This window comes from Manis pentadactyla, chromosome 3 (genome assembly GCF_030020395.1).
Source record: "Manis pentadactyla isolate mManPen7 chromosome 3, mManPen7.hap1, whole genome shotgun sequence".
In the NCBI taxonomy this organism is placed as follows: domain Eukaryota; kingdom Metazoa; phylum Chordata; class Mammalia; order Pholidota; family Manidae; genus Manis; species Manis pentadactyla.
In genome coordinates this window covers 16,788,764-16,816,505 of record NC_080021.1, presented here as the reverse complement: position 1 = coordinate 16,816,505, position 27,742 = coordinate 16,788,764, and the positions used below count along the sequence as shown (strand labels likewise).

Sequence of the window (27,742 nt, the reverse complement as noted above, 5' to 3'; positions counted from 1 at the left end):
GCATTTGTTCAACAAAACAATGGAGCACTTTTTGTATTTAATTGTTTTTAAGTCTACATTCCCAGCACTAGGTATGGGAGTTTGAAGAGATATCCTGTTTCCCAAAAAAATTTTGACTTCGGTCTCTGTTGCAACTACCCAACTCTGCCGTAAACAATATATAAGCAATTTGGCAGTGATTTGACCAGTAGTGGGCTGTATTTTACAGACTTCTGGGCTAGATAAATTATTCTGTGAAAGCCTCTTTATAAGGCTAAGAATGGGTTAAGTTTTGTAAAATCAAAGTATAACGTGATGCCTGAAAAGTGATCGTAGAAAATAGCAGAAATGATCTTGCAAATAACTTTCTTTTTCTGGTGAATTCATTAAATCAATGGTAGAAAATAATTTCAGATTTCACGTAAAAGAGCATAATGTCATCTTTGACAGCTTCTGTATCATGGACTTGTGAAAAATTTTAGCTGTAAATTTATTTTAGAGTCAGATACGTCTATATTTAAGTTCATTTACATAACTGTGTTGTAAATTCCTTCTTTCCAAAAGCCCATCAAGTTTTTTAAATTTAGTTCCACAAGTATTTATGAAGCACCTATTATCTGACAAGCACTATGCAAGAAATATTAAGACGTGAAGATCCTTGACAAACTCATAGATCTTGTTACACATATTTGCTCTTTTAACAATCCTGTGAAAATGAAGCGGGCATTTGACAGAGAGCACTGAAGCTTGGGGGGGATTAAGTGACGTGCCTGACATCACAAAGTTTAGTTTGACTGGATGGTGCTCAAATCCAACACAGTTTCTGCTATGCTAATCTGCGCGCGCAGACACGCACGCGCGCGCGCACACACACACCATTCTTGTGTATGTCAACATATCCTTTGCCAGCCCTAATTGCCTTTATATCTGTACATGTAAGTTTGGTGCACTGAATAAAGATTCCCTCATTATAGGTTGCAGTTTTGCTGCCATGCGTTTATTTAAGCCATTTGTGTTTATCACCTTAAATTCACCTTAATGGGATTTTATTTATGATAACCTAGTTTTCAACCCCTCCCAGTTAATCACCACTCTCTGCTCTCCGTTAGCTCTTCATTCTTTTTTGTATGTGACTTCTTAAAAATAATTGTTTTATTGATATAGTGCACATACTGTGTAATTCAGGCATTTAAAGTGTACAATTTAGTGGTTTGAAGTGTATTCACAGTTACATGCAACCATCAACACATTCTATGTCTTCATAGAATCAGTTTGGGAGTATTCCCTCTTTTATTTTTTGGAAAACTTTAAGGAGAATAGGTATTATATCTTCTCTGTATGTCTGATAAAGTTCTGAGGTAAATCCATCTGGCCCGGGGGTTTTGGTCTTGGTTAGTTTTTTGATTACCACTTCAATTTCTTTGCTGGTAATTGGTTTGTTTAGATTTTATGTTTCTTCCTTGGTCGGTCTTGTAAGGTTGTATTTTTCTAGGAAGTTGTCCATTTCTTCTAGGTTTTCCAGCTTATTCACATATAGGTTTCATAGCAGTCTCTAATAATTCTTTGTATTTCTGTGGGGTCTGTCGTGATGTTTCCTTTCTCGCTTCTGATTCTGTTGATGTGTGTTGATTCTCTTTTTCTCTTAATAAGTCTGGCTAGAGGCTTATCTATTTTGTTTATTTTCTCAAAGAACCAGCTCTTGGTTTCAGTGATTTTTTTCTGTTGTTTTATTCTTCTCAATTTTATTTATTTCTTCTCTGATCTTTATTATGTCCCTCCTTCTTCTGACTTTAGGCCTCATTTGTTCTTCTTTTTCCAATTTCGATAATTGTGACGTTAGACTATTCATTTGGGTTTGTTCTTCCTTCTTTAAATATGCCTGGATTGCTATACACTTTCCTCTTAAGACTGCTTTTGCTGCGTCCCACAGAAGTTGGGGCTTTGTGTTGTTTTTGTCATTTGTTTCCATATATTGCTTGATCTCTATTTTAATTTGGTCGTTGATCCATTGATTATTTAAGAGCATGTTGCTAAGCCTCCATGTGTTTGTGGGCCTTTTTGCTTTCTTTGTACAATTTATTTCTAGTTTTATACCTTTGTGGTCTGAAAAGTTGGTTGGTAGAATTTCAATCTTTTTGAATTTACTGAGGCTCTTTTTGTAGCCTAGTATATGATCTATTTTGCAGAATGTTGCATGTGCACTTGAGAAGAATGTGTATCCTGTTGCTTTTGGATGTAGAGTTCTATAGATGTCTATTAGGTCCATCTGTTCTAGTGTGTTGTTCAGTGCCTCTGTGTCCTCACTTGTTTTGTGTCTGGTGGATCTGTCCTTTGGAGTGAATGGTGTGTTGAAGTCTCCTAAAATGAATGCATTGCATTCTATTTCCTCCTTTAGTTCTGTTAGTATTTATTTCACATATGCTGGTGCTCCTGTGTTGGGTGCATATATATTTATGGTTATATCCTCTTGTTGGAGTAAGCCCTTTATCATTATGTAATGTCCTTCTTTATCTCTTGTGACTTTCTTTGTTTTGAAGTCTATTTTGTCTGATACTAGTACTGCAACACCTGCTTTATTCTCCCTGTTGTTTGCATGAAATATATTTTTCCATCCCTTGACTTTTAGTCTGTGCATGTCTTTGGGTTTGAGGTGAGTCTCTCGTAAACAGCATATAGATGGGTCTTGTTTTTTTATCCATTCAGTGACTCTATGTCTTTTGGTTCGTGCATTCAGTCCATTCACATTTAGGGTGATTATTGATAGGTATGTACTGATTGCCATTGCAGGCTTTAGATTCGTGGTTACCAAAGGTTCAAGGTTAATTTCCTTACTATCTAAGAGTCTAACTTAACTGACTTAGTATACTGTTACAATCTAAAGGTTCTTTTCTGTTTCTCCTCCTTTTTCTTCCTCCTCCATTCTTTGTATATTAGGTATAAAATTCTGTACTTTATGTCTATCCCTTGATTGACTTTGGGCATAGTTAATTTAGTTTTGTGTTTGCTTAGTAATTAGCTGTTCTACTTTCTTTACTGTGGTTTTACTACCTCTGGTGACAGCTATTCAACCTTAGGGACACTTCCATCTATAGCAGTCCCTCCAAAATAGACTGTAGAGATGGCTTGTGGGAGGTAAATTCTCTCAGCTTTTGCTTATCTGGAAATTGTTTAATCCCTCCTTCAAATTTAAATGATAATCTTACCAGATAAAGTAATCTAGGTTCCAGGCCCTTCTGCTTCATGGCGTTAAATACATCATGCCACTCCCTTCTGGCCTGTAAGGTTTCTGCTGAGAAGTCTGATGTTAGCCTGATGGGCTTTCCTTTGTATGTGATCTTATTTCTGTCTCTGGCTGCTTTTAACAGTCTGTCCTTATCCTTGATCTTTTCCATTTTAATTACTATGTGTCTTGGTGTTGTCTTCCTTGGGTCCCTTGTGTTGGGAGATCTGTGGATCTCCATGGCCTGAGAGACTGTCTCCTTCCCCAGACTGGGGAAGTTTTCAGCAACTACCTCCCCAAAGATACTTTCTATCCATTTCTCTCTCTCTTCTTCTTCTGGTATCCCTATAATGTGAATATTGTTCGGTTTGGATTGGTCACAGTTCTCTCAATATTCTTTCATTCTGAGAGATCCTTTTTTCTCTCTGTGCCTCTGCTTCTTTGTATTCCTCTTCTCTAGTTTCTATTTCATTTATCGTCTCCTCCACGATATCCAACCTGCTTTTAATACCCTCCATCGTGCCCTTCAACGATTAGATCTCTGACCTGAATTCATTCCTGAATTCTTGGATGTCTTTCTGTACCTCCATTAGCATGTTGATGACTTTTATTTTGAACTCCTTTTCAGGAAGAGTCACGAAGTCCATTTCATTTAAATCTTTCTCAGGAGTTGTATTAATAATTTTACTCTGGACCAGGTTTCTTTGGCATTTCTTATTTGTATATGGCGCCCTCTAGTGTCCATAAGCTCTATTCTGGAGCTGCTCAGCCCCTGACACAATGTCGGGGGTCACAGGGGAGCCGTACTGGTGCCTGGTGGGGGGAAAGAGCTGTTCCCCGCCTACCGGCTGCTGTGCCTGTCTCCACTGCCTGAGCCAGTGGGCTGAGCATATAGATAGAAGCCTTTGTCTCAGAGCAGCCGGATATGGATCCCTACTTTCCACAAGCAGCCAGAATCCCAGTCTCCCCAGGAACTCCGCCTGTCCCAGCTTTGCAACCCCATAATCAGAAGAGTATGATGAAAGCACCATGAAATGTAGGTTTGTGCTCCCAGCGCAGATCTCCGAAGCTAGGTATTCAGCAGTCCCAAGCCTTCCACTCTCTCCCTGCTCTGTTTGTCTTCCTCCCGCCGTTAAGGTGGGGTGGGGGAAGGGCTCGGGTCCCGCGGAGCCACAGCTCTGGTACGTTACCCCGTTCGTGAGGGCTGCTCTTTCCTCCAGGTGTGTGCAGTCTGGTGCTGTCCTCTTTCCTGTTGCTCTCTCAGGATTAGTTGTGCCAGCTATATTTTCTAATTGTATCCAGTTTTAGGAGGAAGCGTCTGTCTCTCCTCTCACACCACCATCTTTAATTGCCACATTTTATATGTGTATTCATCAGTTGATGGACATTGGATTGTTTTAAATAAATTATTATTTGTATATCAAAAAATTCTTCTATGAACATTTGTGTACAAGTTGGTAACTCATTGTGGATTTGATTTGCATTTCCCTGATGTCTAATGGTGTGAAGCACCTTTTCATGTGCTTACTAGCCATTTGTACATCTTCTTTGGAGAAATGTCCATTCAGGTCCTTCACCCATTTTCAAGTTGAATTATTTCTGTTTCCATTTTTGAGTTGTAAGAGTTCTTTATATGTATACTACATGCAAGTCAGTTACCAAATATATGATTTGCAAAGTTTTTCACCATTGTCTTCTGACTTTCTTGATACTGTTCTTTTGAAGAGTAGAAGTTTTAGATTTTGATAAAGTCCAATGATTATTTTATTGCTTGTGCTTTTGGTGTCATATTCAAGGACCCAACTCCAAATCTAAGGTCATACAAATGTATCCCAATTTTTTTTCCTTAGAGTTTTATGGTTTTAGCGAGTACATTTAAATCTATTTTGAGTTAATTTTTATGTATGTTTTGAATTAAGGATCCAATTTCATTCTTTTGCATATGGCTCTCTAGTTGTTCCAGCACCATTCTTTCCCCCACTGAATGGTCTTGGTATCTTGTTGAATGGCCAAGGTACCTTGGTACCTTCAATATTACCAACTTAACAATATTAAGTCTTCTGATCCATTAGCATAGGAATTTTTTTTTTTACATTATTTCGATCATTCATTTCTTTCAACAATGTTTTCATAGTATTAGTTTTATTCTTTTGTTAATTCCTTTCAAAACATTCTTTTTGATGTTATTATGAATGGAATTTTCAATTCACTTACAGGTTGTTCATTACAGTTGTATGAAAAACTTTATATCTTGATCTTGTGTCTTGTAACCTTGTTAAATTTGTTTATTCTAATCTTTTCAAAATGAATTCCTTAGGATTTTTTTATATGCAAGATCATATCAGTGAATAAAGAGTTTTATTTATTCCTTTCCAATATCATTAACTTTATTTCTTTTTCTGGCCTAATTGCCCTGGCTAGAACCTTCAGTGCAATATTGAGTGGCAGTGGCAAGAATGGACATCCTTATTTTGTTCCTGATATTTGGACAAAATCATCCAGTCTTTCAGCATTAAGAGAACTCCCTCCTGCAGTGTCCTTCTAGCACCCTCTATTGAGAAAGCTTAACATTATGCTCACTGTAATGATAAATGCTTAAAGCAATTTCATCCATTATCACAGAATGTATATTAAGAGGTGAATTTTGAGTTGAAAACAATAAATTGGTAGCGTGTCAGTGTCATAAAGGTGCTGTGATAGGAGACCATTTGCAGGAAACAGTGGAGGCGCCATGGAGTTAGTAGTCAATTCTAGCTGGAGGCCTTTAGGAGAAATTTCATACAGGAGGTGATGCCAAAAAGATAAGTAGATGTTCCCCACAGAGTAGGAGAGGATATTGCTGAGAGAAGCAAAGATAAGAAGAGACATGAAGAGCTTGGTCTCAAGATCTGTGAAGGGTTTGAGGTTTTACCCTTCCTGAAAGCTAACAAGTTAGCCTGCCACAGTTTCATGGACGCTGGCAGAAGAGGAGACTCCTGGGTCAAGACGAGGCCTTTCTCACTTGTTGCATGTAAGGAATGTGAAGTCAGGTTCCTGTAGGTTCACCTTGCTGCTCCCTCCCCAAGTTATTTGGGAATGATATGGAAGGGGCCAGGGTAATACTGCAGTGGGTTTGTGCCTCAGCTGAGAAACCCTGAGCTTAGGGAACCCAGGTGTTTATAATAGGCAGTAAACCTGCCTGACTTTTGTCCTGGAGGAAGACATTATCTTTATTATTCTTTGCTCTGGGGGAAGACACTATCTCAGTCTTCCAAAGTTTTGTTCATTACATAAGCATCCTTGAAAAGATGGACTGGAACAAAAGGGCCATTCAGTGCCTGTGTTCCCAAGATGTTCAGAGCTGTACGAAACCCATGAAGAATTGTCTCCTAACACCTGGCAGATTTAGAGAACTGCAGGTAGTTCATATTGAAGATGAGCTTCAGTTTGGGCCTAAGATTTTCACTACCACATGTTACAGCTTCAGCACTTACTACATCAAGATGTTGTACATCTCTTAGTGGAGTAAGGCCGTGGTTGCTGATGGATTCCTTTCTTCTTTCCCTTTTTTGCCAAATAGAGCAGTATGATATTTTGGTTGGCTAGGCAAAATATCAGGGCTTTAAGACCTAGTTGTGGAATCAAGTGATTCAAACTCAGCTCTGCCAACTGTCAGTATTGTGACTTTAAGCTGAAGTTTTGGTTTCCTCATCTGTAAAATGGGGATATTATTGTAAAATAGCAACTACTAACTAATGAATATTTAACTGTGTGCCCACATACATCCCTTCTACTCTCCCACCTTATTTAGGGTAGATGTGAGAATTAAGTAATGTGTATAAAATGTTCTTCCCAATCCTTGGCATGTAGTACTTACATGTTATTGGTCAGTTATTTTGTTTTTGCTAATAATTAATTATTTGGGCCTTTTTGCAGAGGAGAGAGATGTTCCTTTGGAGCTCTTGGCTCATAATAGTGTTATACAAAAGTACCATTGTACAGATAGCCATGAATTACAATCCCAAGTTCTGTTGTCTACCAGCTGTGTGGTTGAACCATACTTCACTTCTTTGAGCTTCCTTTTCCTTGCATGTTAAATATGAGTAATGTCACTTTTTCATGGTTGTTCCTAGTTTGAAATAGTTATATGTCTTGTTGTGCATTTCTTTTTGGACTTATTTCTCGCCTTGGCTGGTCAGCCTGTAAACACTTGCTTTGATCATGAAAAGAATTAGTGGACAAACAACTTAAAATGTGTACCTTCCTTTTGGGATGGGAATGGAGAATGTGTGTGTTGAGTGATGGTCAAACGTGTTTGTGTGTAGAGGAGTGGGGGGATGGGCCTTATCTTCTTTATTTTATTATTTTTTTTATTTTCGTATCATTAATCTACAATTACATGAGGAACATTATGTCTACTAGACTCCCCCCATCACCAAGTCTCCCCCACATACCCCATAACAGTCTCTGTCCATCAGTGTAGTAAGATGCTATAGAGTCACTACTTGTCTTCTCTGTGTTGTCCAGCCCTCCCCCCATGTCCCCCCCTCATTATGCCTTATCCTCTTAATAGTAATGAAAGTGACATTTCTGATATGGTTTAAGAAGAGAAATATGCTCTAGTTTCAGAAAAATTAGTATGGGATTTAATTGCAAATGAAAAGGATCCGAGCTCCTGTGGGATGGTCTAAAATAGACATTTAGACCAATTAGCAGAGAAGGATTATATAATATGTCACATAGAAGATGGAGTTTTGTTGGTGTGCTCGATCCTCTTGAAATAGAGCATTCCAGAGTTCTCAGGTAGTTTTGGAATTTATCAAGTTTGAAAGGATTACTCTGTATCTCCCTTATCTTTGTTCCATCAAAGCTAAACTTATGAGAACATTTTGATCATGGCTGGACCTTAATATTGAAATGGGTAGTGTTGTGATGTGCAATTTCTTTTTGATTTTATAATTTTCAAAGCACAAGGTACACCTGTGTTTTGGCACTTAATAATTGGAAAGCAAAATACAGATAGTAGTTCCTGTAGTGAACCCTACCAGATTCATGTATCAAATCCCCATGATACCCAGAAACCTCTTAGACCCTGATGGATGGCAGACATGACCATGCACGGTCTAAGAGGAATTTCAGGTGCTCAACTGTATAACAGTTTCTTTCTTTTCCACTCTTAATTTGTGGTTAACTGATTGTGTGTTCCAGTAATTTACTTTTCCTTCATGTATTTAACAAATATTTACATATTCACTCCAATGAGATTGCTTTTTTGTTTCCCATCCTTACAACTCTTGGCCATATTACCAGTAGGGAAACCTGTGAAAATATTAGGAAAATTCTTCACCTAATCTGCCGCTTACACTTTAATATAGTTAAAGAATAAGCAGAGCAAATGACTGCCATGTGAACAGGGACTTTAATGTACCTTGTTATATATCTAGGTTTTGTTTGGTCCCTGTTGAGCAGTGTGGGAATAGGTTTCTCAAAAGAACCTTGGGAAAATACCTTTGCCGAAATTTGATTTTGTCTCTTTCACATTAAAAGGTGATTGATTTAACTTCTCCTTTTCATTAAGAACACATTTTTACATCTAGATCTGGAAAAGAAATGAGGTCTAAGGTAGAGGACAGCACTAATATATTTACTAGAGGTACTGAGTATTTATCACGTGCAGTCATAACTACCCTGCAGTGACACCTCCAGCCCAGTCCTCCCATGACTGTGCTTGCAGTGCTGTCCCCCATATCAAGAGATGGTGCTTATTGGAGTTATTTGTTAAGTAGCAGTAATGAAGTTGGTACCAGCAGTGGGGTTTCACCCATGTTGGCATACGCCCATATTGCTGAGGAGCAAACTACCTTAAAACTCAATGTTTTAAACTACAGCCCCCTTTTTTTTTAATAGCTCATGTTTCAGTGGGTGACTGAACTGGGCTAGGAGGTTCTTCCGCTCCATGTGATGTCTGTTAAAATGGAAGCCATTTGGGAACTTGACTGGGTTAGAACTTGCCGGCTGGCGCACATCATGGCTGGCAATTGCCACTGACTTGTCCGGTTGCTCACTGGAATCGCTGATCAGGGCCATGGGACTCTCCCTCCCATAGCCTCTCCGTGTGGTCTGGGTTTCTCCCAGCTTGGTAGCTCTTCCAAGGGGAAGGAAGCAGAAGCTGCCAGACCTGTTAAGAACTGGGCTCAGAAGGCCCAGAACGTTGCTTCTACTTTATCCAGTTATTCAAAGCAGCACAGGGCTACCCTCTACTCATGGGTAAAGAAAATAAACTCTGCCTTTCAATGAGGGGGTAGCATTCGTATAGAGATCGTAAGGATTAATACCGCCTGTGCTAGGTGTTGGAAATACGGCAGTAACTAACACAGACGTGGCCCGGGGTACTGAGAAGAGGCTGGAGAGAATAGCAAAGGGCCTCGAGAGGGCTACTAGGCTCTCCTAAGTCAAATTAAGCATTTAGACTTTTTAGGGCAGAGAGAAGCTTTGAAAAGGTTAAAAAATAGGAATAAGAGCATTTATGTTTTGCATTAATTCTCTGACTGTGATGTGGGAAATGGCTTCATAGCAATGAGCCTGAAGATAGGCCAACCCAATTGGGAATCTCTTGCAGTAGTCCCTGAGCATGATAGGACAGGGCCTGGGACTAGGAAAGCGATGTGGGGTTGGTGAGGAGCGCTCAGATTCATACAAGACAAAGGGGGATAACTGATGAAACTCAGTGACTGACTGAACATGGCTGTTGAGGGAAAGGACGAAGTCAGTGGTGGTACTCAAATTTCTGTCTTAAGCATCCATGTTAATAGAGGCTCCCACTATCTACCCTCCATTTGACCCCAGTTTACACGTAAAGCAGTTTCAGAATTATTAACCCGTCCCTGCATGACAGTCAACTTCATCAGCCAGCATGGTGTTTATGTGCCGTTCTTTTGTCTTCATTTTTACAGCTTCCAGTCAAACACTGTTAAGGTTACTTAGGTCAGCTCCTTTGTTGCCCCACTCCTGTCAGTAGGTTCATGTCAAGCATTCATAATACAGTTAAATTCCTTCATCATAGTCTGCTTTCTGACCCAGGATCACTTGATCCCTGATTGTTGCTTTGTTGCTGGTGTTTTTGAATACTCTAACATTCTTGATGAGATGGGTTTGACATCATGCAGTCTCATTCTGAAAATGTGTATTATGCTGAAGATATACTGGGATGTTTGCTGGGAACAGTGTTGAAAATGTAAGGCTGAGAACAGGATTATGAATGAAACCATGGTCAGGTTTAGAGATCAGAAGGCAGGGTTAGTGAATCTTCTGCTTTTAGAGGTCAGGCATAGCCCTTATATCAGGAACCTTCAGTAGTTAAGGGTTAGGGAGTGTTGGGGTATAGAGGATTAGGCAGATCTCAGATATAGGGCAAAGAATTGACTTATATCATTGCATTAGGATATAGATATTGGAACTTACGTAATGGCAAATGGAATCTATGTGAAAGGACCGTCTTAGGTGTACACAGCCAGGAGATGCAACATTGGTGGTCACAGCAAGTTCTGAAGTGGAAAAAATGCTTGGAGATTGTGAGTACTTGAAGGGAAGATTCCTTCTCTTTGAAACCCCTACAGAAAGGTTTTTCAGACTGCGGTCCTCAACAGCCTACCTTAGAAACACACCTATGATGCCTATTTAAAAATTGCAGAATTGGAGTTTCTGGAAATAGGATCCAGGAATCAGCATTTTATTTGATTTTATTATTTTTTAATTGAAGTATAGATGATATACAATCATATGAATTTCAAGTGTGTGCCATATTGGTTTAACAGTTACCCATATTATTAAATCCTCCCTCCAAGTAGCACAGCTACTATCTGTCGACATAAGAAGATGCTACAAAATCATTGAGTGTATTCTCCATACTTTAACTACTATACCCCATGATCAACCTACATATGACTGAGAATTTTTGTGCCCTTTTAACCTCGACCTTCCCACCCACCCACCCCAACTCCTCCCCTATGATAACTACCAGTCACTTCTCTGTGTCTCTGAGTCTACAGCTGTTTTGTTCATTCTGTTTTGCTTTGCTTTTGTATTCCACAAATAAGTGAAATCATACAGTATTTGGCTTTCTTCACCTGCCTTATTTCACTGAGCAAACCTTCTTGATCCATCCATGTTGTTGCAAATGGCAGGATTTATTTTGTTTTTAATGGCTGAATAATACTTCATTGTGTATATTATATGTACCACATCTTCTTTATCCATTCATCTACTGATGGGCTCTTAGGTTGCTTCTATATCTTGGCTATTGTAAATAATGTAGCAAGAAACATAAGGGTGCTTTTATCTCTCAGGAATCAGCATTTTAAATAAGCATCCCAAGTAATTCTGATACATCCTGAAGTTTAAGAACCCTTACCCCTATGGTGGGTAGTGAGGTACCTTGCACAAAGCGTGTGTGTGTGTGTGTGTGTGTGTTTGTGTGTGTATGTGTGTGTGTCTACTAATTTGAATTGCAGATCATTTCTGGTAGCTTCTGATTAGAGGGCCAGTTTTGTAAGTAATAGTAATAAAAATATCTGATGCTTATTGAGTGTTTATTATGTACTGGGCTCTTTGTTCAGTGTTCTTTATTAATTAGCTCATTTAATTTCTATGAAGAAGATACTATTGTTATTCTCTCTTAACAGAAGATTGATAAAATTCAGGTTTAGAAAGTGCAGGTTGCCCAGTATCACAAGAAGTTCTTAAGTAGTAGATCTGGAATTCAAGCCCAGGCAGTCTGCCTCCAGAGTCTGTGGTGTTTATGACACTGTGAAATCTTTGCTTTTGGCAGTTCATGCTATGCCTTCTCATAGTTTCAGACACAAACTAGCCAGTTGAAGAGAAAGTAAGAGACTTAAAGTCACACTGTTATTTTGATGCTTCAGCAACTCAAAGTAGCAGTGGTGTAGTGATGTTCTTATATCTTTAAAAAATTTTTAATTGGTAAAAACAGATATAATACTGAAAATAGTTTGGCAACATCATATTAATAAATACTAAACAATCTTATAATAATAAAAGTAAGGAACCATAGAGTAAGACTAAGATACAGATTTATAGTTGCTCAGACCTGAATGGCCACTTAGGCCATCTACTCTTCATTTCCTCTTACAAATGAAGGAACCGAGCCCCAGAAAGATTAAGTTATTAACTCAAAGTCTCTGAGAAAATTGTTAACAGCCCCAAATATCCTGATTCAGTCCACTACCATTTCCACTTTCATTCTGCCTCTATCTGAAGTATCTCTCTGAAACAATTAAAATTTATAACTAGAATTATTTTAAAAATCCATTCCACTTAGATGAGCCTAATTAAAAGTTGCACAGATACTCACTGGAGGATGACAATTTGTAGCTGAAATTAGAAGCAAATCTAGTAAATTTGGAAGGCATGTTGGGTACAGTTACAAAAATAAATGTGAGTAAATGACTCAGGATATTTAAGTAAAAAAGTTTGTTTTGAAACAAAGGCTTTTATAGAATGCATTATTTACGGGACATTAGATCAGTTTAGTGTTATAGCTTAATAAAAGGCCTGAATTAATTCAGGGATTATACAAATAGGGAAACAGCTGGTTGAGTTCTAGATTTGCTGAAAACATTGATCTGAAGTATCAGCTCCTTTTCATCTTAAAATTCTGTAACTCAGAATCTCAGATATAAGGCAGTTTATGGTTTGAACTTTAAAACATACCTTAGAACAGTGGATCTCCAATTTTACCAAGTTTCAGAATTACCTTGAGGACTTGTTAAAATACAGATTGCTGGTCCCCACCCAGGGTTTCAGAGTTGCCTGTTATAGGGCCTGAGAGTTTGCATTTCTGAGTTCCCAGGTGACGATGATGCTGCTGGTCTAGTGACCATACTTTGAGAACCACTGGATTGAAGAAAACAAATGATAATAAAAAGCAATTATACTCTTGTGATATAATTATAGACTAAAAGTTGGTGTCTTTGAAATCTGTTACATAAAAAATTTCTGTTGACTCATGTTTCCATACTTTACTAGTACAGTAAAACCATAATGATGACATGAAGAGACATATAACATTTGAAGTCCCTTCTGAGTCATTATGATAAGATTAGATTATATTAAACATGGCTTAAATTATATGGTAAAATGTACTTTCTTAGTAATATAGTTGTCTGAAAATAGGAATCTATGTATGGAATACATTAAGACAATCCTCTAGTCATTCCACGTCTTTACCAACCCTGATCTGAGCCATCTTCTTAATTTTAGCCATTCTAATAAACATGCAGTGATATCTTAATAGTGTTTTAATTTACATTTCCTGGTGACCAATACTGAATATCTTTTCATGTGCTTTTTTGGCATTCATCTCTTTAGTGAAGTGTCTATTCAAATATTGTTCCCATTTGTCATTGGGCTATTTTATTATTATTATTATTATTATTGACTTTTGATTTTATTCTCTTATAGATTGTACTTATAGTGTTTTATCTAAGATACCTTTGCATAACCCAAGTTCCCAAAGATTTTCTTTATAATTTTTTCTGGAAGTTTTAGAGTTTCAGGTTTGCATTTAGGTTTGTGATTCATTCTGACTAAATTTCTGAATATGACACAAAAGTATGAGGTATAAATCAAAGGTTTTTTTGCTTTTGTTTTTTGTTTTTTGTTTTTTTGCAAGTGATAACCCACTTGCCCCAGCACTGTTTGTGGAAAAGACTATCTTCCTCCATTAAATTGCTTTTGCTTGTTATCAAAATTGGTTATCCATATAGTTGTTTGTATTTCTGGACTCTGTTTAGTTTTAGGGGTCTGTTTGTCTGTCTTTACCCAAATACCACACAACCTGGATTATTGAAGCTTTCTAGTAAGTCTTCAAGTTGGGTGGTATTAGTCCGCCAACTTTGTCTTTTTCAAGGTTGTTTTGGCTATTTGAGTTCCTTTGCATTTCCATATGAGTTTTAGAATCAGTTTGTTAATTTCTTCAAAAAAAGTCAGTTGAGATTTTGATTGGTGTTGTGTGCCCTGTGGCCTGAAAACTCTCTCAAGACAGTGAAATGGGGCAGTTACAGGGCTCACCTCCTGTGTTCCCGGTCACTCTCCTTCCTCTTCCTTCCTTTATGTCTAGTGTCTTGCAAACTATTATTAATTTATTAATTAATTAATTTATTTATTTATCTGCATTTTGAAATTTTTGGTTTTCTCAGGCAGGAGAATAAATTTGATCCCTGTACTTTTATCGTGACCAGAAATGGAAATACTATGGTAGGTTTTTGATACAAAAGATTGTATCAGACTTTTTCTTGATAATTGGTAACGACATGGAAAAAGGATTGGAGGGAAAAAAGATTGGAAAAGGAAATCATTCAGGAAGACAACTATAACCTGAGGAAGTAACACATCAACGCTGGAAAAGGGCAGCTGTAGTTGCTAAGGAGGAAAGGAGGTAGTAGTTGTCTTGAGCAGGCCATACAGATAGCACCTGGTGAACAGTTAGATGTGGAGGATGCCCAGAAGGCTGAGATGACCTCAGGATTGAGATCTTGCCTGTTTTAGTTGTGACTGGTTGCTGAGGGTGGGTGCTTGCATGTGCGATGTGATTGATTGGGACCTTCCATTTTATACATGGTGCCGCAGTGTTACCGAACCAGTTAGTCACTCATTGAATATTAATAGTTCTTTATACCACTTGGCAGTTCATTATAATTGCAATCCAGAACAGATACATAGTAGGTGCTAATTCCCATTACCGAAGTAGTTTATTTTACGGAGAAAGAGGTCTCTGAGCCATTTCTAGCAGATTTAAGTGTTTATGGATCATAATTTCTTTGATAAAGAGGTTTTTAAAGGAGGCGAGACAGAATCAGTATTGGGAGTCCCTGCTGATTAAAGTCAGATAAAATGAAAGTAAAACATCTTGGAAATGATATGAAAAAGAATGAAGAAATATTACCTTATAGAATCTCAGACACCCTTTCAAGAACTTTCACTGTGTGGAGGTACAAATATAAGGGAACATGCTGTGTCAGATGGAAATAGTTACTATAATATTTATAGTAAATTATGACTTATTTTCTGGAGCTGTCAGTGATTTAAGATTTAATGAATTGATTTGTCACTGTTTCCATGAAATCAAATTTATTTTCCAAAATTAGCATAGAAATTATCCTCTGAAAGATAAGGATATGAGATACAGTTGTTCCCTCCATTTGTGATTGCACTTCTGCTCTTTCCTTAAAGAAAGAAATGTTTCCTAGAACCAAATGCTTCTCCTTTAGACCAGCATTTGAGAGTTAGGTAAATAACAGAGATTGTAGGCACTGCCATCATAGATTTTATAATCTAATCTACATCATTTCAGTTCCCTACAAGCTTATGTTTATAGTTTTTGAGGACTTAATTTCTATTTAATTAAAGCGTTCCTTCGTTAACTTTTCATTTTTAAGTATTCTGACCCCATTTGTAATCTTTTTCTTGGTGTAAATTTATTTAAAATGAATGCAGAGATATGCTGGTCTAAGGCACTTACTATCCGTGTGCAAGCATAAAAGGTCATTAGCTTTTTCTTGAGTAACTGTCTCATTTATGAGCTTGTTATTTTTGTTCTTGATCACCCTAGTTGCTCTCTATTCCCACCCAGCCTTTTTTAAGGTAGGGTGATTGCCCTGGTACAGTAGGAATGCTTTCTAATCTAATATGCATAGATCTTAGGCAGGCACTTGGCAAGGTTTTATGGCATGGAAATGGGTTATGCCCAAAGGGTGATGATTATTGAGGTAGTTGGGAGATTAGACTCTGTTATTTAACAGACCCTGATTTGAGTCTTCCCTCTACAGCTCATTAGCTGTAAGAGCTTCTTGGTTCAAAGTATTTAACCTCTCTGAGCCTGTTTTTTCTTCTATCAAATGGAGATGGTACAGTCTTCTTCACAGTTATTGTAAAGATTAAATGAAATGATGCATGTGAGTTGCATAACATAGTGTCTGGCACACAGTAAGTGCTCAATAAATGTTAGCTATTATTTAATGTCTTGACAGAAAACTAAGAAAGTTAAGGCTGTTAAATTGATGGATCACAGAAAATAGGAAAGGGTAGCTGGTAATTAGATGACATACTGAAATTTAGAAAGACCTCTACCTCCTGAATGAAATGGAATGCCAGAGTTAAGAACCATGAGATCTGATAGTTTCCGGTATTGAATTTTAGACTGAAGATCTCAGTGGTACTAATATAGGAAAGAAGAGGTCTGACTTAATGGCAGTTTCTGTTGATTTTTTTTTTGCTGTTGTTGTTTTTATTGCCAAGGTCAATGCATGATCATAGTGATGACAGTGTTATCATAGTCTTCTTTGGTTGACACTATTGCTGTACTCAATGGTTTTTATTCTGGAGCCCATCTTTTAAAAAGGACTCTGACAAATTATATATCCTAGAGAAGCAAAGACCCTCAGGTAGGAGCTATTTAATAGTTACCTTCGGATCTTTTGAAGGGCTGTGATCTGAAGCTGATCTTTCTGTGTGGCCCAGCAGGGAGCCTCTTCTGTAGCTCAAGTTGGACTTGACGGTTAGGGTTCAAGTCCTGCTTCTGACACTGAGGCATGATTTCAGTGGAATCACTTACCTTCCTTGAGCCTTGAGCCTCAGTTTCCTAAACCTAAACATAAAACAGAGAGTAAAAGCACTATACGGAGGCTGTGAGGCATAAATAAGTTAAGTGGGAAGAGTAATTTGATTTATTGTTGTAATTGCCTGTAATTATCCTAGGGAGGTGCTGAATCAGCTCTGTGTTTGGAGGGACTCTAATAATTAGAGCTGCTCAGTAGAACAAGCTTTCCCATCATACCAACAGCCAAACAAAGGCCTGGGAGTTGTATCAGGGCTTGTAGAAATGTTAGCATGGGACAGAAATTTGCAGAAGTTCTCTGAGAGAAGGTATAGTGTTTACCTTGTTCTGCTCTCTCCTGGGCACCCAGCACAGTGCCCGGCGTATGGCTGTGCCTGGTAAATATTTGTTCACTGGGTGAATAGCAGTTTCTCCTCTAACACTCATATTTTATTCTTTGTTTAGCATCACTCCTTTCCTGTTTTCTAGTATTCCCAGATGTGTTTGTTTGCCTTTGTGTTGTTATTTTACAGTGGATATTCTAACACTAAACCGAAGCAGTCACTGGCTGTTCTTCCTCTTCATGTGCACTTACAGAAGACAGGCACAGAGAGAATATTGATAGGATTTTCAATATAAAGGATTCTGAGAGTAGTTTTCCCTCAGGTTTGGCCATTTTTATTTCCTTCCTTCTGGCGCTTCAGCACTTTAATCTCTGTATTGCTTTTTAAAAGAGGGTGCCTTATATGTAGAATATGTCCATGGGATTACATTTCCAAGAACCTCAATACAGTGGTTGCCTCTGGGGAGGGAGTTTGGAATTGGAGAAACTACATTATTGTACTGTTTGAGTTTTTCAACCATATGCTTAGTTTCCTAACCATATGCTTTATTAATTTTAGAAAGTAGGTAAGATGAATCTGTGATTCAATAGGTCCTAGCTTAAGCGAAATAAAAGACTTGTATTGGGGAATATTGCAAAGTACACTTAGTTAACAGTAAAATAGACTCCATATATTAAGCACCTGCTGTGTTGAAGACATCATGTTAGGTGCTTTGCCTACATTCCCATTTAATTTTCTCGATAATCACATGAAGTTTAAGCCTCACTTCTTTTTGTCTTTGCCGCCACAAATTCATGCCAAAATTTTGGTGCTTAGCCAGAAATCAAAGCCAGGCTTTTTTCCTTAAGCCTCCTGGGCCTTCAGGCCTCACCCTTTAACTAGAACTTAGACAAAGCCAAAGACTTGAAAACCAGGGAGAAATGGCAGTCATTGAAATTATGTTAGATGGAAATGCTACTGCCTTGACTTTATCTTTCCAGTCTACCAGGGATTAGATAGGAAGAAATAGGCAAGAAAGTGTAAAATAAGGATTTAAGTCACATAAAAGATAAACTTGATCTTTGAAGATTCAAGGGCCTTGTTACCCAAAAGAGCTCTGTGGTTATGTTTCAAAGTGATAGATGCCCTTGGCCTGGGATTCATAGTGATTTTGATGAGTGGTAGAGACTACATTGTGTCCAGAGATTAATCTCTGTGATTTTTGGGAACTTAAATTTTCATAGAATTTTCTCCAAGCAATATTTTGAGCTATAGGCTTACTGTGGTTGTTTATAGAATATTAACTACTCGTCCTAAGGAATTAATCTGCTTCTTTAGTGAAAGTTGGTCTCCATTTCTCTGGGGTAGAGTTATTTACGTCAGTCAGTCAGTCTCTTGCACTTCTTGTCTCTCTCTCTTAAAAGAAGGTAATGTTTAGGAGAATTCCTTTAACTAGACAACCCAGTAGTCATTCCTCCATGACTTTTGCATGAGTGTGTTTTATTTATTTCTGTGTGGTAGTTCAGATACTGTAGCATGTGTCTTCCATGCTAACTTTCAGTCAGACCTGAGGTCAGTTCCTAACTCTGCCGTCTATTAACAATGTGACCTGGGCAAATGATTGAGCCTCTGTGATGATCAGTTTCCTTATCTTGAAATTATGTGTAATAACACCTGGTTCACATGATTGTAACCAAGGATGGGTTGAATACTGTGTTCAAAGTGCCTACACACTGTCAGCATTCAGTGAGATTTTGTTCCTTTTTTTAATCTTTCTCCTCTGTTCACCCCCAGTGCTTTGGTTGCAGATGTAAATTCTTAAGTCAGCCTCTGAGGAGAGGAGTAAGGACATTGGTTTAGCCTCTGCCCCTGTCTGGTGATACACTTACTCATCCTTCAAGACACAGTTTGTGTGTACCCGCCCACCTGCTAAACCTTTCTTCTGTGGGCAAGATTAGCTGCTCCTTGATTTAAAGCACTTTTTCCCTCTTCCTGGCATGTAGTAAGTGCTTGGTAGGCATTTGCTAGGTAGGGAGCTTCTGGACATGAGTGTGTGAGTGTGCTGTGGGGGTGGTTTACAGAGCTTTAGATTGAGCCTTGCAGTCCTGGAAGTTCAATTTAGAGCATTGATCTCAAGGTAGTAGAAACAGTGGAGTGTTAAGAGATGATTTTCACTTGATATTGGTTCTAAGAGCAAAATGCTTTCAGCATTTAGACTAATTACATTTACAGAGTAGTTCTCCATTCTGCAAACATTATAGTGACAGGAAATATTTTGTTAGTGCTTACCGCGGGCCAGGCCCTGTGCTGATCATTTTATCTACATTTTCTCATTTAGTCTGCATATCTGCTTGGTAACTGATACTGTATTCATGATACAGAGGAGAAAACTGAGACTCTAATAAAGTAACTTGTCAAAGACTATATAGCTAGCAGTAATATAGCCTAGATTTGAATGTAATCTTATTCCACTGCTGGCTTTGAGATACCATATTATATAGCTTCCCTTTTCTGTATTATTATGATAAGAAAGTTACATAGGTGGGCAAAGATGATTATAAAGGTCGTTGTTTCTTGAAGATTTTGCCCATATTCTGTTTATAAAAGGACCAGTTGCTTGTTAGTTTGTGTCCTGCACTGTTCTATTCTTCACTGTTATTTCTGGTGGGAGGCAGTTATAAAATATGGATTCAATTTTAATTTTTTCTCCACACTAATATCTTTGTTGAGGAATAATTATGACTAAAGTACAGTGCGGTGAGGAGTAACCAAGTTTCTACTCAATATTGCTCAAGCAGTGAGTAAGTCATTAAATTTGACTCTTGATGAATGAATAATGATTGCTTAATACTTGGCTGCCAGGAAAAACAGACACACACACCTACTCATCGAGGTAGGTATGCATGTGGATAAGTGTTGCTAGAGATAGTGGGAGCTATATTTTAATAGAGGAAGGGTTTTTTGTTTTGTCTTTTGTTTTGTGGAAGGAAGGAAAGGAACACTATGGTTTTATATTGTCATTTATTTGAGTTTATCCAAAAAGAAGACATTTCTTGTTTTCAAAATACAGAAGAATCAAATTTTAATTTAAAGAGATGAGGAAATATTCTGGTTCAGAAAGTAAAACCTCCCTACTCTATACCCTATCCGTTTTAGGAAATTTAAAATACAGTCAGGTGATTATACCTGCCCCCTTTCCTTCCTTCCTCCCTGTGAAAATGGACATACATGCTTAATGGCACTGAATATTTATCAGACCTTCTGAGTATATGATTCATGTTGAATTGGAGTCAGCAACCCCTTAAGAACACTAAATGGCTGCTTTGTCTCAGATTGGTATTTTACTAATGAAATGCGTTGGAGTTGAATTTAATCAACTGTTTATAATTGGGATTGTTCCTGTCCAGACATGCCTGTACATGACTTTGTAGAATAAAAAACATCTGACTCTGCAGTTTTTATTTGTTAAGGACAAAATTTCAGGAAACAACTTGGCCAAGGGCAAAACTACAGTTGAACCGGAGACAAAAAGTTGGAAGGGGTAACTAGGTGCAATTTGTTTTGAGGGCATGCCTCCCTAACTCACCCATGCACACGTGCCCTAGTTGTAAAAGGTAAAAAGCTTTAAGAATCTATAAGGCATGAAGCATTTGGTTCTACTCTGGGGATTAGGAAGGATTCTGGAAAAGGATCTTTGTAGCTGAGATCATAGGGAACAGCAGAGCAGAGCAAAAAGGCATCTGGGAGAGTAATGAGCTAGTATAGAGATGTGTTTGGACCTGCCAGGGGAAAGAGGAGGGGGAGTGTCTTCATTTTAAAGTCTGTGTCACTGAAGGCGGTTCTTCTGAAGACCTAGGGATGATGAGGGAACTTACCTGGCTCTAGGTACTGTGTGCTCTGGCTCCTGTTTCAGCCCTGCTTCCCAAACCTCGGGGCTGGGCCTTTGGGAAGAGAGTTTATTTCTCTGTAATGCATGCCTGAGGCTGTGGCTACAGGGCAGCTATGGCCAGGGAGGGCCTTATTGAGAAGAGCTGATCCTGAGGCTGCATCTCTTAGCTGCATCACTTACTTTCCATTCTTGCAGAACTGGTCGCTGGTCTGGAACAAAAGCTTGATTGGTGTACTGATAATACCTTGGGGAAGGCAAGATAAAGAATCTGCTCCCCCGTTTTTAACCTTTAGCCTAGAAAATGGCATTATATTGAGCAAATAATGTGTGAATAGACCCTAGACAATCTTGGAACCCACCCTGGATAAACTCTCAGGAGTCCATGCTGTGTTATGTAAGGATTACTATATTGCTACAGGCTTACTACCTACATCTCTTAGCCATGAAAAAACAACATGGAAATTTTCTTGCATGAGGCTACATCTGTAAAAATAGCTATTTATCTCCTCCCTTCCTTTCCTTTCTCAGACCTCTTTGCCCTCATTTTTCTCCAGACTTCTTTCTTTTACCCGAGTATTTTATATTCAAGACAACTGGCATTGATTGTCACTGTTTTGCTTTTCTACTTGTTTCTTTCTCAGCCATCATCTTCCTTTCATCAAAGTCTCATGAATTTTGTTTTAAGTAGAATCTTCAAATGAAATCACCAATTTCTGCTTAATGTTTAACTAATCGTGTAACTTTAGTGCCTATTCAAAAAGAATAGTAATAGTTATAATATGCTCTTAGTGCATTTTGACACTGAGTAACAAATGACGTGTCTAATGAATAGTGTGGCTGCTTAGATTGCATAATTATAGGTTTATCTAACTTGAGGAAAATTATATGCAGGCCAACTACATCCATTCAGATACTTTCTATGTTATATAAATATCAGAGCTGTTTAGTCTAAAAAGCAGCCTTTCCTTTAGTGAATAAAATTATTTAATTATCTAGGATTTGCAACTCTTTCGTTTGAAAAAAACAAAATGAAACAGAAACTGTCTTTAAAGAATGGGTTTAGTTCTATGGCTCTTCCTGGTCTAAGTAACACTTTAAAAGTTCTCCAGGTATTATTAGCAGTCAGTCCACAGTGTTTGAGATAGTGCTGACCAGGATCACTGGGACAAGGCACACAGATTTGTAGGGGGATAGCCTTCATACTGGCATACTTACAGAAACAGTTATAATTTCATAATGTAAATCAGATTACTGTGCCCTCTGGAGTTCATTTACTGGGGCAGGGATGGGGGGCATATTTCAGCTAGTTATTGTATCAACTTCTTGGAACAGTTCCCTCCCTCCTTCCTTCCCTCCCTTCCTCTCTTCCTTCCTTCCTTCCTTCTCTCTCCCTCCCTCCCTCCCTTCTGTGATTTATAATGTTTGTCACCCATACCTTCTCTTCTGTTTCCACCCATTATTATAAGTCAGCCTTTTCCAACTCCAGTTCATTCCATATACTACGGCTAACTGAGTTCATCATCTTAATTCATGACTTGATTTAAAAATGACCTTCGTTTGGAAGCTTTTGGTCACTCTCACTGAGAATTAAACCCTGTCTCAACCTCTTAACTAGGCATTTAAGATCCCCATAAACTGACTCCAACCTAGTTTTCTAACATTATACAAGGGACGGTTTCTGAATTTGTGAGTGCAGTTTTCACAGAGACACCAGACTCTTCCCAGGACCCTTCCCTGTGCCTTTATTGCCTTGTAAGCGAATGTTCAAGTCTATCACAGGTTCATCTGAGTAACACAGCAAGGGTTGGTTATAATAAATAGATGACCGTCAAATGGCACGTAAAGAAGTGTGCATATGCCTAGACTCCCGAGCTGCTTGGCCAAGGAAGAGGCAGTCAGAGCCGTGGGTAACAGGAATGGTTCGGTCAGGGGGCGCTACTTAGAAGTATCTCTGCACCGTAGGCCCGAGGGCTCCTCCCTTCCCCTTGGCCATGTCTCTGCCGCTGCCCGAGTGCGGCTGCTGCTTCCGTCTGCTGCTGCCAGTGCTCTTGGCCTGGTGCGGGTCTGACGTCTTAGCAGCCAGAGATGATTTAGTTATTCTTGTAGCTTCCAGTGGGTTATTTGGTTGCTTTTGTAACCCATCCAGTCAGCCTTGCTGATGTGAAATGTTACCTTCACCATTAAAATTTGGTAATCTTTGAAAAGGGGGAAAATCACTTTCTTCTGTTACGATCTTCCTATACTTAAGGTATTGGAAAAGCTTTTCCAGTTTTGATAGCATTTGAGTGGCATTGGCTGGTGTCCTACTTGGAACAATCACCAGGGAACTGAGAGCATCTCAGGGCCTTGACTTTCTCCCATCTGGAGAGTTTGTTCCCAAGTTATTCTTGGGTGAGTTGGAGGTGCCTGTCCTTCTCATCTTTGAGCACCTTTTAGCACAGGTGGGCAAGTGTGCAAACTGCAGATAGAAAGCCTGAGTTGGAGACCAGGTCTGCCATTCACTACTTCCGTGGCCTTGAGCAAGTTGCTTCAGCAGCTTACCTCATCGCAGTTTTCTCATATGTAAAGTAGAGATGAAACTCGCTATCTCCTAATGTTGCTGTGGGGTTTAATGTAAATATGTGTGCAAGGAATAATCTTGGCACATAACGAAGTGCTTACTAATTCTTAGCAACAGCTATTATTGTATATTTTTTTCATCATTGTCCTTAACTTTCTAAGCTTTATCATCTGCACTGATCTTCTCTAATGCCAGGCTTGCAGAAAGGCGTGGTGCAGAAATACATTACTCTCTGGGATTGTCACTCTGTGAATATTGACATCTTGTGTAAATCTACCAAGCACTGGGGCCATCCTTTTTCCTGTGGAAAAACCACAATGAAAATATAATAGGCAAATGAGTTAATTATCACATGTCTTTTTTACATTTTAATTCAATTGAATATCTGACGCAGAACAATTTACAGTTTGGCAAAGGACTAATTTTCAAATGTGTTAAATAATGGCCATATAAGAATATTGAAGGAAGAATTGTTACAGTTCTTTGTTGAATCCCAAGAAGGCTAGGGCCACTTTCTTACTTTCAAATGGATTAAAATCTGTTTGGAGAAATGAGGCAAATGCATATAGGAAGACAAGATTGTGGCTAAAAGTGCCAAGTATCAGGTGTAGTAGTTAAGGTAAATTAAGTGAAGGAAGAGATCCTTCTAGGCTGGTATAGTTTCAAAGCAGGAAAGGCCTGTGTTCAGTCCTTGAAGGATGTGTAGGATAGAATTTGCTGTCAATTTTTAGGAAGGGCTTTTCTGCAGGAGAGGGAGAATTTTGCAGCTGAGATTGTATACTGAGGAGTGAAGGAGCAGGGACCTTCTGGCTGGTCAGTGTGCGTGTCTTTCCCCCGCCCCTCACTACTCCCCCCCTCACAGACCTTTTTAGTCAGCAGCCAATTCCCTATATGTTGATCTCTTTTTTCCTCCTGAATTCTTCAGTGATTTATTTGGTCTATTTGCCCTTTTTTCGTGCAACACTGTGCCCTTCTTTCCTCACTGCAATCCTTTAGTAGGACGAGGCACAGATTCCCTGTGCCTTCCCTTGCCTGGTGTTTCTGAAACATGAACACAAATCACAGCTTTGAAAGAGGTTAGAACTGCAGTAGGGGAATAAGTGTTAACAAGAAGCACAAGAAGTATCACAGAAGGAACCTTGAAGTAGCCATGGAGGGCTGCTACTTGATGTGGCCTTTCTCATGGCCTCTCTTCCAGAACTGTTAGGGAGCCTCTTCCAGTTCCTGTCTTGGGTCTCTGTTCTCTAGCCCTTTTCTGCAGCAGGCCAAGACACGGACCTCAGCTACAAGTTACCTGCCTGGGCATCACTTCCAGGTGTGGTGTGATTGTCAATTTTCAGGACTAGCTGCCTGATCTCTTCTAGTGTTTTCCTTTTGTTGCCTAAGGCTGCATTATTCATCACTTAGGTCCTTCAGCCTGTCCCCATATCCTTGGGTCCTAGAGCCTCAGATGAGGCGGCGTGGGAACCACAAATGGCCTCCAGAGAGTCTTCCCTTAGGCTTCATTCCATCAAACACTGACCCAGCCATCGCTTGTTTTCTCCTTGGCAGGAAAGGTCTCCTTGGCCTTGTGTTATTTGAAATTGCTATCTGGTTCAAGTCTTGCTAGCATCCATGGGACCTTGATAATGAGAACCATCATCCTATTTATTTTGCAGACTTTCATAGCATTTTTCATGCCAAAGTCACATTTCTCTGTACTTTCAAAAATAAACTCATTTGGGAGCTTGGAAAAACAGTTGAAAAGCACTTAAGAACATTACCTTGCTTTTTCAATTTGCTAGTCACTTTTCATAGTCTCCTTTTCCCTGTAGGTATTTTAATTTTTAAACTTAGTAAGCATAGTTGTTTCACACTCGGACTAATAGATAATTCCAATATCTGAAATATTTGTGGATCTGTTTCTGTTGATTCTTACCTTGATGGCTTGTTTTCTTGTGGGGTTTTTTTTAGGGTTTATAAGGTTTTATGTGTGTGTGTTTTATTTTTTTCTTCTATAATCTGTGCATTAGCCTTCACAATTATTTGTAAGGATTATGTGAGGCCTAGGATGAAAGTCTCTTCTCCAGAGGGGAGTACCTGTGGGTAGTGGCCATGTAAGGCCACCTCACATCAAGATCAGAGCTCACGTTCCCTGGACCACTCAAGTGAGGGGAATCCGGGCTGCAAATCCAGAGGGCTGGCTTGTGGCCACAGTTTTTCAGAAGCAGGTCTGCTTTCTCTCCCTCTTCCCTCTGTTCCGCGAGTGGCCAAGGCCAGCCTCCCTGCAGCCAGGAGGAGCAGGTGGGATGAATTCCGGCTCTTTACCTAGAGGAGTGGAGACCCAGCTGACTGGGGGAGGGGGTGCGGCTTTAGCTCTCTGTGCTGTTTCTCTTTTTTGGTTTTCCCTAGATTTTGCCCTGATTGTTTCTGACTATCTCATGCTCTTTTATTTTTAGGATTTCTTTCTTTCTTTCCTTTTTTTCTATTTATCCAGTCATTTCAGTTGCTTTCAACAGGAGGATTGGTCCACATGCCCTAACCTACTAGAGGTGAAAATCTGCCTTATCTGATCTCTAATAATCCTGTGAGGTTTGTGTACAGATGTATGACAGGCTGCTTTCCCGGATAAGGAAACTGAGGCTGAAGGATGTGTAGGAACTGGGTCAAGATCACACAAGTAAGGCACAGCCTGGAACTCCTGAGTCTGAGGCTTCTTTTCTTTCCACCCACAACAGTGCCTTTGAGCCTTCTTCTACTGGGCATATTCTTAGAATTTTGCATGAAGCAGCCATATGTTAAGGAGGTCTTTACAAAATATATAATACCTTTACAAAATTGTTTAGACTGACTATTTATTATACTGGTGCAACTTTTTCCAGATATGGCATTTTAAATAGAAAACAATAATTGCTTTCTTTTTCTTTCAGCTGAAGTGAGTAGCGAATACAGTATGGACAAGGCAATGGTTGAATTTGCTATGATGGATCGAGAACTAAACCATTATGTAAAAGCTGTTGAATCTATGATAAGTCATGTAAGTTTATACCATTTTCCTGGATATATTTGGTTACAACTCACTGACCTAGAAATGGAAACACAAAAACAAAATTCTTCTCTAACCTTTCATAGTCCTTTATCCTTACTGTAGCAGCTATTGATTTCTTCTAAATTAGGAAGTTTATAGAATAGGAATCTTAAATATTTTCCCAGCTAGGCCACCTAGGTTTAATTAGGATAGTACATCTGTTTTAGACTGTCTTATTTTTTTTTGTCTTGAAATTTTTCGTCTAAGCCCCCTTTGAATATGAATAGATTTTTATAAAATGCTAAAAATTGCATAGCACTTGTTTTTATTTTTATTTTTGCTTAAGCATACAACTTAGACCAGGTTTAGTTACTCATTCTCCAGCTTTAACTAATATATAGCTATTGCAAAATTTGTAAGATCAGATTATATGGAAGAGTTTTAGGGCAAGTTTAAAAATAAAGAAGGTTGGCATTTCGTTTTTTCCAGAAGCTAAACTTATCTTTGTTGACTCCAGCTGTCACAGGAACAACACATAAGGCAGTTAAGGTGGGAACTTAGCAATATCCTTTTCAGTAGTACTGTGTTGAGTAAGAAATGAGCAATATGATTGCAGTAATGTTTCTGAGAAGTCCTTTGTACTCTGAGCAGTGGAAACTTGAACTGATTTCATATACCTGTGTAATAGGGTGTCTTGTACTTCTGGTTTCTTTATTTGCCTTTTCTAATATCTGTGGGAAAATTCCAAAAATCAAATATTTTTCAATGTAGAATACAACTATTCAGTTGAAGATAAATTTTAAAATATGGTGTAATACTTAAGCCATACTTAAATGAGCATTACCTAATTACATGTTCATAATTATATAAAGTTTTCCTGTGTTTTCAAAAAAAGTTCTAATGTTTTGTTCTGGTTTAAGAATTTTTGCTTTTTTTAATGGTTTGTATTAATTAAGTGTAGTATTTGTGACTAACTAAAGAATGTCCCCTTATATCCAACTAATAAACTCATTCAGCTTATGAAATTCTGATGTTTCTAGCGATTGAGGTTATTGGTCCTGGTACTGTGAATATTTCTTTCATAGGAAAATATGAAAATGATGTCATGTTGGGGCATTTGAAACTGGATTACAAAGTGCTTAGACCAGAGGTTTTCAACTCCAGCTGGACTCT

General features: G+C 38.6%; 1 protein-coding gene across 1 annotated transcript in view; it reads left to right on the top strand.

Moving 5' to 3' along the window:
* Nucleotides 1-27,742, top strand: part of LOC130682814 (serine/threonine-protein kinase TAO1-like) — a 187,297-nt gene that overhangs the window by 24,116 nt on the left and 135,439 nt on the right. The window contains exon 3 of the mRNA XM_057497752.1: nt 26,472-26,578. The gene's annotated coding sequence lies outside the window, so the exon portion shown is untranslated. The remainder of the gene's footprint in view (nt 1-26,471; nt 26,579-27,742) is intronic.